At 49.1% G+C, this 13,519-nt stretch overlaps 1 protein-coding gene across 1 annotated transcript in view; it reads right to left on the bottom strand.

The window, feature by feature from the left end:
- Positions 1-13,519, bottom strand: part of MYCL (MYCL proto-oncogene, bHLH transcription factor) — a 40,555-nt gene that overhangs the window by 26,383 nt on the left and 653 nt on the right. The window lies entirely within an intron of this gene.

Below are 13,519 nucleotides of genomic sequence, written 5' to 3'. Positions count from 1 at the left end.
CTCTACCATCTGAGCCAACGGGCCAGCTGCTCCATGTTTCCTACCTTCCCAGTCCCCAGTTCCACTTTCCTGGGCTGAAGTCTCCCACCTTGGTTACAGGTTTCCCCTGCGTTCCTATGAAATCTTTCATAAGCTGAAGTTACATAAAGAAGCAATTGCCATTAGTTGATATGGAAAAATTCTTCAGCATTCCCAGACCGCCCAAAAAAGCCTGTTAGCCTTTTCTGATATGCTTGCTTTGGGACACATCTTGCTAATGTATATGTAAAATAAATCGCGAGAAAGCACAGACACTTATGGCCACAGTTCAAGTCTCTGGCGGCCTGATGCTGAGCTGCTGAGCGTGGTTCCCGGGAAGGAGCTTGGTGGGCCCACTCTGGCCACCAGGAGTGCACGCTGCTTCTCTGACAGCTTAATGCAAAACAAGCATTTTGCATTTGTCATCTTTCCTAAAAGCGAAAATCCTCTTCGGATTTCTTTGGTTAGCAAAAACAGGTACTAACATATCTTTTGTTAAAGGAAAATGGTGTTTAATGCAAACTTTTGAAAAACAGGAGGAATCTGCACCTCCAGTGAGAAGGAGAATGAGAGACTGAGAAAAGACGAGAACAGAGCCCCATATGGCCCATCGGCTTCTGGGATTACCCCTTTCCTAGAGCTCTATCCTGGCCCCACCTCAGGGCCCTGGTGCTGAAGGGACATAGAGCCTAGGTTCGAGGCAAGACCCAACCACTTACCGGCTGTGAGGCTTCAAGCAACAACTTGGGCCCCCCTTCTCTTGTCTATAAAGTAGGACAATGATAAGATGATGTGTGAATGATAGGAGATAAGGCTGTGTGGGTCTGGATAGGGCACCTGGCACCAGCTGGATGTCAATAACCACCAGGGCCTTTCCTCTCCACTGGTTCCCCAAGTCCCCTGAGTCAGCTTCTGTAGGCGCCCTGCGCATTCCATGGTTCCCATTGCATAAGGGCCGTACTGCCACTATAACACTGTTGGGCCTGGCACAGCCTTGCTTCCAGGCTTCTGGCTGCAGCTGTTGTTCCCAGGACATCTTGGGCAGTAGGGGCAGAGACAGGGCACCATACTGGATCCCCTGCCCAGAACTCCATGTCCCTGACGTCAGGGGCAAACATGGGTCCACAGGGTACTGGGGGAAAGGTTGGTCTTCCTTCTTCGCTGTAGACTGAGTATATGTATTTGGGTTGGGGAGGTAGGTGCTTCCTTCTCCCCTCTGACTGCCTCCTGAGTTCTGTCCATCAAAGCTCAGAAGGTCAGGATTCCTACGGATAAGGGAACCTGAGGGGCCCTGAACCTCAAACATAGGAACTGACATCAATAGGGGTCTGGGTGTGATGTGTAAAAAGGTAAGTGATTGTGTAGGGACGGATGTATTTGTAGCATGGTGTATGCTAGGTATAGGCATGTTAGAATACCATGTGTCACACGTACATGTATGCGGTGGGTGTGGGGCTCTAAGTGATGTGGGCAGCTGGAGGGCTGTGTCCACATGTAGCCCGTATGTAGTGTGTGTATGTGACTTTGGCATGTGAAGAACTGTACGTGGGGTGATAGATGGAGATCTGGGTCCATGGTCTGAGCAACGTGTGTTGGTGTGTCTGTATTTGACATGTGTGTCTTATGGGAATAGGAAGAGGAAGAGAGTATGAACTGGAGAGCTCTGTGGGCAGTGGGGAAGTGTTGGTGTACTCAGGATTCCTGGCTGAACTCTCTGAGGTGGACTGGCCAAGGTCATTGTCTACTTGCTGCAAGAGCAGAAAGGGCAGTAGGGGCAGAGTTAAGGGATTTGGTTCTATTCTCCAGAGAGCCAGATGTTCCACACCCCGCTGACTATCTTGCCCTGATGTTGGGGGAAAAAAAAAAAACACCAAAACCAACTCAGGGAAATAAACACAACCTTTGGAAGTCCTGGTGATGTGTCTGGGGAGGGTGCCACAGCTGGAAGTTCATGTGGGCAATGTCCTGCCTTTGACCAGCACTGGAAGCTCGTGAGGCCAATGGCCTTGCGGCCACTAACTGCTTCCAAATGATTACCTCAGTACTGTAGCCTCCCTTTAGAACTTCCAGAGCCTTCCTGGCAAATCTCTGTCTTTCAAAGTTCACAAGCACAGTTCCTAAGGCTGAGAGAACCCTGACCCCCTGCGTACTCCCCCCCACCCCCTGCCAAACACAGAAACATCAGTGGGAGGTCTGGGTGTGATATGTAGGTGAGTGAACGTGTAGGTGTGGATGTATTTGTGGCACCGTGTGTCATGGCTGCAAATTGGCATCTCTTGGAACTTCTGGCGGGAGAAGGAAAGTTAAGGGACTTCTAAACCCAAGCCACACCTAGGCTGTTAATCTATGGAGAAACCTAATTTTAACACAGGTTGGCTCCTCCCTGCCCCACCTCCAGGTGTGACTCTTTCTCAGAATGGGCCAGGACTTGCCACTTCACCCCCAAAATAAACTCCTTAGAGAATGTGATCTTATCTGTATCTCCCATCACTCCCCAAGATGCACTCCATGCCGGAGACACCTCGAACCGTTTGCATTTCCAAGAATGCCCTTTGTAGCCCACTGCCTAAAACATGCTACCCTCCCAGGCTAACTCTGATTCATCCCTCAAAATTCAGGTTAAGTGTCAGCTCCTCGGGGTACTTTCTGAATAGTACTATCTAACGACAACTATACTAACTACTATCCATTATTCTGCTTGCCCTTAGTCACAAATCTCTGATTTTCAGCTGGGCACGTAGCTGGCCTGGAGTAAAAACCATATTTCCTCAAATTCCTTACAGCTAGGTGTGATTCTGTGACTAGGTGCTGGTCAACAGCCTATGGGCAGAAGTATTTTGTGCAACTTACAGGAATTGTTTTCAAAGGGAGGGTACTGTTTTTCACACCTTCCTCCTTCCAGCTAACTGGAATGCAAACATGATGATGAGAGCTTGAGCAGCCATGCTGGCCAATGAGGAAGGAGCATTGTGTTAAGGATGGCAGAGGATGGGGGCGCCTGGGTGGCTCAGTGGGTTAAGCCTCTGCCTTTGGCTCGGGTCATGATCTCAGGGTCCTGGGATCGAGCCCCACATCAGCTCAGCCTCTGCTCAGCGGGGAGCCTGCTTCCCCCTCTCTCTCTGCCTGCCTCTCTGCCTACTTGTGATCTCTATCTCCGTCAAATAGATAAATAAATTAAAAAAAAAAAAAAAAAAGGATGGCAGAGGATGACTGAGCCATTAAACAGAAAGCACCGGGCTCTGATGATCATGGAGCCACCATACCAGCTCTGGACTGGGTATTTCCAGATTATGTGGCTGTGATATGCAGTTTTTGTCACCAACAGCCAAACCCAGGCCTAACTGATATACTTCCTGGTATCAACTCTCTCTGTCAACATGCTCCATTCTAGTTGCCTGGTTCTATCTGCTCACCTGACCGTGAGCTCACGAGGGCAGGGTCCATGTCATCTATCAAGCACGGTGCCTAATAAACCAAAAAATGTCTATTGTATTAACAACTGTATGAAACTCACATTCAGGCATTCATACCGGGTGAAGCTGTAGGTCGGGGGGTTATGGGTATAAATGTGGTCACTGAGGTGGGAGAGGAGTGGTTAAAGACAAAAGAAGGTTAAAGGAAAATGTCCTCAGAGCTCTAATATCGAAGTTCACACCAAGGAGGAGAAGCCCTAGAATGAGGCTGAGAAAAGCCCACCTGGGTCCATGCTGAGGCCACCTTCGCCCAAAGTTAAGGGCACTAGTCGTGTGGGAAGCAGTGGTCAAGGGCTCCATGTTCCAGAGTCCAGGACATCTGGGCTCCCATCCTGACTCTGCCATTCACTAGGTCTCTGACCTTGAACAAGTTAACTAACTTCTCTGGGCCTCGGTTTCCTTATCTACAGATGGCAGGTTAATAAGGAACTTAGCTCATGGGGTTGTTATGAAGTCAAAATTAGAGAATTCACATAAATCACCTCGCATAGTGCTTGGCATGGAGCAAGTGGTTAACAAAGGCGGGTGGTTATGATTTTTGTTATTATAGTCTTTCTGGTATTCATTAACTCACTTAACAAACCAGCTCTAGGCATTCCTCCACATGTGCCCAGTGCTTCAGCCAAAATGAATTTCCTGATATTTCCTAACATGTACCATGTTGCCTCACTCCCTTTGGCCTCACACATGCTGTTTGCTCTGCTTGAAGTGCTCCTTACTCCCCATCCGCCTGGCAAGCTTGCCCTTTGAGCCTCAGCTAATAGCTCATATCCTTAAGGGACTTGCTGAGACCTCCTGCGCTGGGTTCGAGGCCTCCTCCAAGCTTGCACATGACCAGCGCTATCTTGTGCATAACTCCAGCAGGGGACCTGTCATACTGTCATACAGACTGGTATGTATGTGCTGGAGCTGTGCAACGTGGCAGTCGTGCCCCTGTCGCTCCTCCGCTTAACTCTCGCATATATTTTTTTAATCAGATTTTTACTGTACTGATTTATTTACCTGTTGATCTCTCTCTAGACTCTGAACTCCTCAAGGACTCTGCCTGACACTGAGTCAGGGTTTAGAGAATGGTCATCTGAACGAAGACATCCTGGCCTCTTCCTTGTGTCCTGGGTTTTCCAGTCTGGCTGAGGAGATGGAATGGAGAGATATGAAACAGGTCAAGAACAGAGCGTGCCCTGTGTGTTTCAGATAGAGGCTGTCCCAGGATGGATAAACCGAGCTCCAAGGGAGGATACAGTGGTCAGAGTGGGGGACTGGGGCTGCAATGTAAAGAATGAGTGTGCACTGGGAAACCCGATGCCCCACACTTTTGAGTTGCTCTTCTCAGGTGTGGGAAGAATTCTAGCCCTCCACCTCCCACGAATTTTATCCGGCCCAAACTGAAGAAAGTAGTCTTTTCAAAGGTCTTACAAGGGCATTACATATCCAAGAGGGTCTAGCATAAGTTGAAACTCTTTGCCAGGCCCATTGTTATGCTGGGTCACGGCCTGAAGCAAGATAATGTACTCAGAGGGTCTGACATAACTCATGACTTGAGTTACCTCCACCACGGGCAGGGACCAGATGATGGGGCTCCTAGGAGAGTGTTTCTCCTCCTCAACATGGAGTTCGACTATGTCGTTGCTGAGAATAAACACTTGTGTTTGGTAGGATTGTGTATGCATATGACCCGCATCACCACTCTCCTGCCACTACTGCTCACCTCAAAAGGCCAAATCTGAACCATGAGGAGGAGGCATAGCTCATCACTTCTCACTAGTGGAAAGATTTTAAAGAGACAGGATGCCGAGAGTCAAAATTTCCAAGCCCATCCTGGGCTGCTTGGTGAAGGCTGTTTGCCTGTGCCCCTCCATGATCCTGCTGTAATATTCTTTTAGACGGAATAATTCAGACTCTGGGAAGTGTTCCTTTAAGTGTTTCTTATCCTGTTGATCCTATCCCTTGTGGCTTAGGGGGTGAGGTTTCCTGAACAAGAAGCTGATGGAGATTTTGCCCAGGGGAGAACTGAAAAGGTAGTCTCTTTCAGTGGTTGTAAGGGAAGGAAGATCTGAGACAAGAGAATAAAAGTTAGGAACTGAGTGTACTCACAAGGGGACATCCTGTTAACAGGTTTTGGTTGTTATTCCCTTGGTCAGTCATGTGACATGCATAATTTTGAATGATTTCTTCTACCAGGAATTCCTGCCCCTTCAGTGGAGTCTGTCATGGATGCAGGCTTTGCCTTCATGGCGGCCTCACGGAGTGAGCATATCCAGCAATGGGGCTAGGGAGGAGTCCTGCAGGGTCGAAGGTTCTGGAGCAGACAGGGGAGGAAGAGGACCTTCCCTGGAGGGGAATAAAATATAGAGCAGTCCCCGGTCAGGGACAAGGCAGTCAGAATAAGGGTCAGGGTTTTGAGCAATGGCTTAGGGTGAGCCCTGGGAATGACCTCTTCTGAGAACTGAGCACTTCAAGCCTAACTCCTGGGGGGAATCTCAGGAATGCAGTAGGAAAGGTGGGGGGTGGGAGCCCCTCTGTCAGTCCCAGCCCCTGTGGCAGCCTGCTTTCCCACAGGGAGTCAGGCTGTGAGGTGTGCCTGTGCCTCATCACCACTCTCTGCTCTGTGGGAAGATCCTTAATAGCTAGCGGGATGGCTTGTGGCCAGGCCACCAGCCTTACCCTTCCCCTCTCATTTCTTACTGATGGCCAGGGAAGTCCTTGGAAAGCTCAAGGAAGCTCACTACCACCTTCACTTTGGCCTAGGAGGAGGGAGCAAAGCTGAAAGTCTCCAGAAAGGAGTGGGGTGAGCAGAGAGGCTTAAGAATTTGCTATTTTCCCTTTGGAGGCCTCTTGCTCCCACCTAACATAAGCCCAGAGCCTGGAATTCAGAAGAGAGATCATAGTTTACTGCCTAGGGTTTAGAATACAGCCCAGCCCAGCCCCAAAGTCCAACTCAAAGCATGGAACCCAGAGCCCAAACAAGTCTAGCCCAGGTCCAAGGTCCAGCTCAGAATGTGGCACTAAAGCCCAGAACCCAGAACTCAGACCACAGAGCCCAGAACACAATTTAGTTCCTCAGTTCAGACGCAAAGTCCAGCCAGAGCCAAAGACCAGATCTCAGAACTTAGAACAAAGTCCTGGCCTGTAACCTAGTTCACAGCCTAGAACTTGGAGCCAGGGGGCCTGAAGCTCAGGGCCCAGAATTCAGACTAAAGCTAAGCCCAAAGTCTAGAGCACAGAGCAGCCCAGAGTCCAGCTCAGAAGCTACCCCAAAGCCTAGAACCCAACACAGACCCATCTTAGCTCCAGGACTCAAAACCCAGCCTAATAGCTATAGGGGGCCTAGAACTCCACACCCAGCCTAGTGGAGCACTGATGTTCCTCTTAGTGGCAGGTGCAAAGGGAGAGATCAAGGCTGCAAGGTGAGGAGGAGGAATTCCAGATTTCACCCCTACTCCTGGCAGGAGGGGACATGGAGCTGGTGTTTGTGTGGTGATGAGGGAGTGTTCTGTGGGGTAGGAGGCCCTGGTCTGGAAGGTCCATCCTGGGGACTCAGATACCAGGCCAAACATGGCCTGGGGCTTTCTGTGCAAAGACTATCCCTCGGAATCCTAATGGGATGGGAAGCAGTCCCACTGCTGTTGACTTGCTATGGGACTTTGAGCAAGTCCCTTCCCTTCTCTGGTCTTACTTTCCCAGAAAGGAAGTTCGAAAGTGTTTTATTTAGACCCACAGACCCAGAAGCACAAAAGAAAGGTCTACTACAGAGAGTCCCTTTATTCATTTAACCTTTCATTGATCAGATATTTGTTGAACACATATAATAAAGAAACTTTAAACAGGGGGGATTAAATGGTCAGATTTCTTTTTGTCTGTCACTGAAGACTGAATTAGAGGGGGCCGGTTAGAGCACTGTTCCAACAGCCCAGGAGATGGAAAGTGGCCGTGCCATCTTTATGAAGTACAGATATGGTCCTGTTACTCCTCTGCTCAGAATCCTTGTAATGGTTCCCCACTGCCTTCAGAATGAGGATGCAGGGCCTCCTTCCACTTTCTCAGCTTCAGGGCTTATCAATTTCCCATCCAGCAAATGCCCGGCCTAGGCTCCTTGCTTCTACACCCACCATCCTCCATCTCTCTTCATCTGTGCTGTTCCCTTTGCCTGACATGACCTTTCCCATCTCAGGAACTCTTTCTCATCCTTCAGGGTTTGGGTCCATCATCACCTCCTCTGTGAAGTCTTCCCAGACTCTCATCCCTCAAATAGAATCTGGTAATATCAAGTCTGTGCACTCTGATAGATGTCCATTAGGTCTTTGCCACATTGTATAACTTAGTATGCATAGGTTTGTCCCCATGATTAGATATGACTCCCTCAAAGGACAAGATCATCCATGCCCTATTCACCTCTGTGTTGCTTGGTGGACCCAGAGTAGGCTCAGTGAGCCACTGACAAGGCCCCCTTTATACCTCCTCCAAGTAGCTTTTATTAAAAAAAATTTTTTTTTTTAAATTTTAAGTAAACTCTATATCACATGTGGGGCTCAAACTTACGACCCTGAGATCAAGAGTGCTTGCTCTACCAACTGACCCAGTCAGATGTCCCTAAATTAAAAATAAATAAATAAATAAAAAATTCAGGGCCTGGGGCACCTGGGTGTCTCAGTCAGTTGTATGACCAACTATTGATTTTGGTCTGGGGCATGACCTCAGGGTCATGGGATCAAGCCTCATGTTGGGCTCCGTGTCTCAGCACAGAGTCTGCTTGTCCCTCTCCCTCTGTCCCTCCCCTTGCTTGCATGTGAGCATGCTCTCTCTCTCTCTCTCAAATAAATAAATAAATAAATATATACATAAAATCTTTTAAAAAACAATTGGGGGTACCTGGGTGGCTCAGTTGGTTAAGCATCTGACTCTTGGTTTCTGCTCAGGTCATGATCTCAGGGTCCTAGGATCAAGTCCCGAGATGGGGGGGGGGGGGGGTCTGCACTCAGCAGGGAGTCTGCTGGAGATCCTTTTTTCTCCCTCTCCCTCTGCTCCTCCCCCTTGCTCGCTCTCGCTTTCTCAAATAAATAAAGTCTTGGGGTGCCTGGGTGGCTCAGTGGGTTAAGCCACTGCCTTTGGCTCAGGTCATGGTCTCGGAGTCCTGGGATCGAGCCCCGCATCGGGCTCTCTGCTCAGCAGGGAGCCTGCTTCCTCCTCTCTCTCTGCCTGCCTCTCTGCCTGCTTGTGATCTCTCTGTCAAATAAATAAATAAAATCTTCAAATAAATAAAGTCCTTTAAAAAAATTTAAGGGTCTCATGTTTTAAGTTTTTATTTATTTAAATTTTTAAATTTTAATTTTGTAAAAAGATTTTATTTATTAGAGAGAGAGAGACAGCATGCGCGTGCACACAGACTGGAAGGAGGAGCAGAGGGAGAGGGATAAGCAGACTCCCTCCCACTCCCCCCAACCCCAGCTGAGCGGGGAGCCCGACCTGACCCAGGGCTCTATCCCAGGACCCTGAGATCACCACCCAAGCTGAAGTCAGATGCTTAACCTACTGAGCCACCCAGATGCTCCTATTTATTTTATTTTATTTTTTTAAAGATTTTATTTATTTATTTGACAGACAGAGATCACAAGTAGGCAGAGAGGCAGGCAGAGAGAGAGAGAGGAGGAAGCAGGCTCCCCGCTGAGCAGAGAGCCCTATGCGAGGCTCGATCCCAGGACCCTGAGATCACGACCTGAGCCGAAGGCAGAGGCTTAACCCACTGAGCCACCCAGGCGCCCCACTCCTATTTATTTTTTTTTTTTAAGATTTTATTTTTAAGCAATCTCTGCACTTACAACCCTGAGAGCAAGAGTTGCATGCTCCACTGACTGAGCCAGCCAGGCACCCTTTTAAGCCTTAAAAAATTATTTATTTACTTATATTTTTAATTCCAGTATAATTAACCTTTAAAAAAATTTTTACTTCATATTTTAAGTTTTTAAACCCAGAACCGAAGTGTTTTCCCACTGCCTCTCAATCAAAGATATCCTGTCAATCAGAGGGAACGGACCAAGGAGAGACGTGAACATAGATGAAGAGCCAACTGTAAGGTTAGTTTTGCGCACACACATTGTCTTGCCTGATCCTCAGGATAACGCTGGGAGCTATTACTATAGATCAAATAAATGAAGTTCAGAGAAGTAAGTAACCTGCCTAAAGTCGCAGAACTAGCCTAGAGACTGAACTATATTCAAACCCTAACAAGACTGACTGCAGGCCACAGTCTTTAAGGGCCCCAACTATGTTGTTCTGTTGTTTCTTATCAGCATGAGATATGGGTTACCTGGAGTCTGAAGGTAGCCACCAAAAGCCAGTTCCCTGTGCGCCATAGCGGAAGTAAAAGCTGCCATTAGCGGGTGCTAGGTTGTCCAACCTGCTTTTTTTATGCAGATGGGTAAAAAGGAGGCCTAGAGGGCAGGGACTTAGGGCTTCCCAAGGCAGGCTCTGCTTCTACTCCACCATTCCTATCTCTCCTCAACACAGTCTTCCTGGAGAGTAAGGAGGTCTCTCTCTTCTGGGAAGAATCTTGAACTTTGGGGAGTCCAGGATGAGAAGATACAGGGATACTGGCTGGTTGGTTTGGGGAGGCAGCAGGTGTCCCAGGGAATCTCCGGGCACTCTCTGTGCCCCTCACCCCCTGATACCTGAGGCTCAGAAGTCAGACCCATCATCTAGCCTAAGTCCTGAAACCCAGGATAGGGGGCCTCCCTGGGGAGTGGTTTGTAGCCTCTTGTGGTCAGATGGATCAGTCTTGGGGCCTCTCTTGTCCTACAATTGCCCAACCAACCTCCAGGCAGGAACTAGCGGACTCCTTGGTGATTTCAAGGGCCCTCAGACACTTCCTCCCCAAAGAACCTCTCTTGGGACCATCAAGAGTCCCTCCTTCTTACTTTCTGCCCTGCCTCCTCCCCACAGAACAAACAACAGGGGCTACATGGAGAGCAGGCTGGGGCATCCCTGTCACAGCAGCTGTTCCAGGAAATGCTTGCTCCAGTCCTTACCTCTAACCATTCCCTGGCCTCAGAGCACTACCACCCAGAATGTAAACTTCCTAGTGGCTCTCGACCTAAGTATACTTTCAAGTATGAGCTGATTTTTTTTCCCCCAGACGTCAGGGTTGTGAGTCTACCAGTGAGGCATGGCAGAGATCTTCCATTTGATAGCAAACTATAAGCTATCACACTTGACAACTCCTTCACCTTGCACCAAAACCTCAACCGCTCTGCCTGGTAATCATGTTCTGACAGCATCCAGTTGTGCTAGAAAAAACCACCTTGTGTAACCAGACATCAATCTAGCCCCTAGCTATTAACATCAAAATCTCTTCCCTTTGACTTAAGTGGTCTTAATTGGTGAGGTTTGGCCAAGCGTACCAATAGGGGTAACCATCACCATCATCATCATCCTTTTCAAGTGCTCCTTCTGTGCCAAGCACTGTTTTAAGCACCCCACTTAATCTTCATGCCAACCCTATGAGATAGATTCAATTATTATCCCCATTTGACAGTTGGGGAAAGTGAGGATCAGAGATTTGATAGAGTAAACTGTAATGGTAAAGATATGAAGCCAGGTAACCTGTCTCGGGGATCTTTGTACTTCACTCTGCTGCTCGGTCTCCCAAGAAGCTCTGGGGACCTGCTTGCCTCCCCCAGAGGTCCTCAGGGGACTATGCAAAGACATACAAAGAAGACTACCAGGCTGGGCATGGTGTCCAGGAGGGCACGGACAGGTGGAGAGCAACAAGGGGCAGAGAGACTCTGAAGTTCATTTGCCCTAGGCTGTGAGGTCAGGCTAGACACAGAAGGGGTCAAGGATGGCTGGGAGAGTAGTCCTACCAGAGGGGGAATCTGTCTGTTTGCCCTTCAGGGAGAAGCCCTTGTCCTCATTGCTGTCCTACATGGAAAGAATGTTGCTAGGGAGAATGGGGCCAGGTCTCTGCTCCAGGTTTCTGAGGCTAATAGAGCCCTTTGTCCATCGTGGACTAGAGCCTCAGCACAGCCCCTTGGACTCCAGGCTTGGTGGTGTGGGGGTAAAGGGGAAGGAAGGAGAGTGGCCAAGAGGGCCAATGGAGACACGTGGTCAGGATCAGAAGACACCTCTCAGTGACAAGTCTATAACCACACTCATCATCAGAAAAGGGGGCTTTGCCCTGGGTTTATAAAACGAGTCCCTGCTTCCCCTCCCTTAGCCTTGGCTTCATCATCTATAAAATGGGGGGAGTAAAAACTACCCTCCCCAGTGGTGTTGTGAGGAGTGAATGAGATGGCATATACAAAGCATTTAGCACTGTGTTTGCCTGGCATACAGTGGGTGCTCAATAATTGGGAGCTTTTGTATTAGCAGTGCTCTGCTTCTATTGCTGGTGAATGAGTGTCTTTGGAGGTATTTTATGGGGCTCTGTTCCCATCGGCAGTATGGATGGTGGAGTCAAAGTCGCAAGAGCAGCCTGGATCTAAACTTAGACAGAGAAAGAAAACAGTGAGCAACAGAACCAGCATTCAAAACGATTTCTCCAGGCTGGAATAAGCAAGATGACACTGTCCTTCTGTGAGCTTCAAGACACTCACACAAAGCAGAGGATGGGGAGAGACCCGACTTGACCCCAGCTCTGGTGAAAAGGATCTGAATGATTTAGTTGATCACAACCTGATGGGAACTAATCATGGGAGAGAAAGGCTCTGGAGCCCAGCAGTCTTAGGCTGCATTAACAGTGTGTCGCGTCCAGACTGGGGGAAATAATAGGCCTATTGTGCTGGCGTGGTCAGGCCATATCTGGAATCTTGCATTGCTACACTGACAGGCTGGAATCAGGCCAGGAGGGGGGACCAGGCCTGCTTCAGCTCCCAGGTACTCGTGCTAAGCACTTTCTGTGCATTTTCTTATTTCATACCCAAAGCAACTCTACCAGTAGTCACCATTAATATCTCCACTTTATACACTGGGGCGGGTGGAGGTGGGGTAGGGAGTGTAACTGAGCTGCTGGGGACCAGCCACACAGCTAGTAAATGGAGGAGCCTGGGGCTTTTCCTAATGGGTTCCTCTTGTGCTTGTACTGGAGGAAGACAGAGCATGCATCACTGAACACATATTTATGAGGTTCCTACTATGAATCAGGTCCCAGCTAGTTCAAGGGGACAGCAATGGAAGAGATGTGGTTCCTGTCTTCCTGGAGTGCACGGTCAGGGGTGGGGGAGGGGGCGTCAAATCACTTGTAACATGGTGTGATGCTACAAGAGTGAAGGCTTTAGGGCTGGAGGGATCACAGAGCCCACCGCAGCTGACTCAAACCCAGAGAAGGGAAGAGACAGAAGACGGTCAGACAGCTTGTGGTGGAGCCACGGGGGCCAGTCTGGGCGGTCTTCACAGTATTCAGCTGCCTCACTTTGGTTCTCTCTGCTCAGCAGTGACCAAGAGCTGTGTGCCAAGATGGAAGCTGCTAGGGCCTATGAGGAAGCTTGTTGTGGCCATCCTGGGGTAGCCAGACCTCACCTCTCCTCCCTGCCATCAGAGATCTTAAGTAAGAATAGAAGGATCCGGAAGCTGAGCCATCACAGGAACAGAGGTGAGTGGCCCTTGAGAATCCCAGCAGCCTCCTCACTAATTAGAGCAAATGGGCCCCCACCTGGCCTCTTGAGTGTCTGGGAAGCCTGGGGTGATTGGGGGGGGGGCGGTGTAAGGGACCTCGAGGTGGTAGAAAAGCATGTTTTCTGGATCTGTGTCTGTCTGGCATCTGTTCCAGACTAATGTCCATCCTCTCTCAAGGACCAGATTACTCAGTTCTCTCTCACAGTCTTTTCCTTGATTGCTTCAACCCAGAGTGCCACCGCAGCTCTGCATCTCCCAGGGCTTTTTGTTGGGGAGACACACATACCCCCGTTAGCCTTCTGGTAATTTTTGCTGAGGGGGACAGAGCAAGGCTGCTAAGAGAGAAGGCTCTGGAAAGGGAGGAAACCTGTCAGGCCTGGCTCTGCCACATAACAGCTGGTTGGCTTCTCTGAGTTTGCATT

The sequence above is a fragment of the Lutra lutra genome, chromosome 4 (genome assembly GCF_902655055.1).
Source record: "Lutra lutra chromosome 4, mLutLut1.2, whole genome shotgun sequence".
In the NCBI taxonomy this organism is placed as follows: Eukaryota; Metazoa; Chordata; class Mammalia; order Carnivora; family Mustelidae; genus Lutra; species Lutra lutra.
Note: the sequence above shows the minus strand (reverse complement) of the source record. Positions and strands in the feature narration are given on the sequence as shown.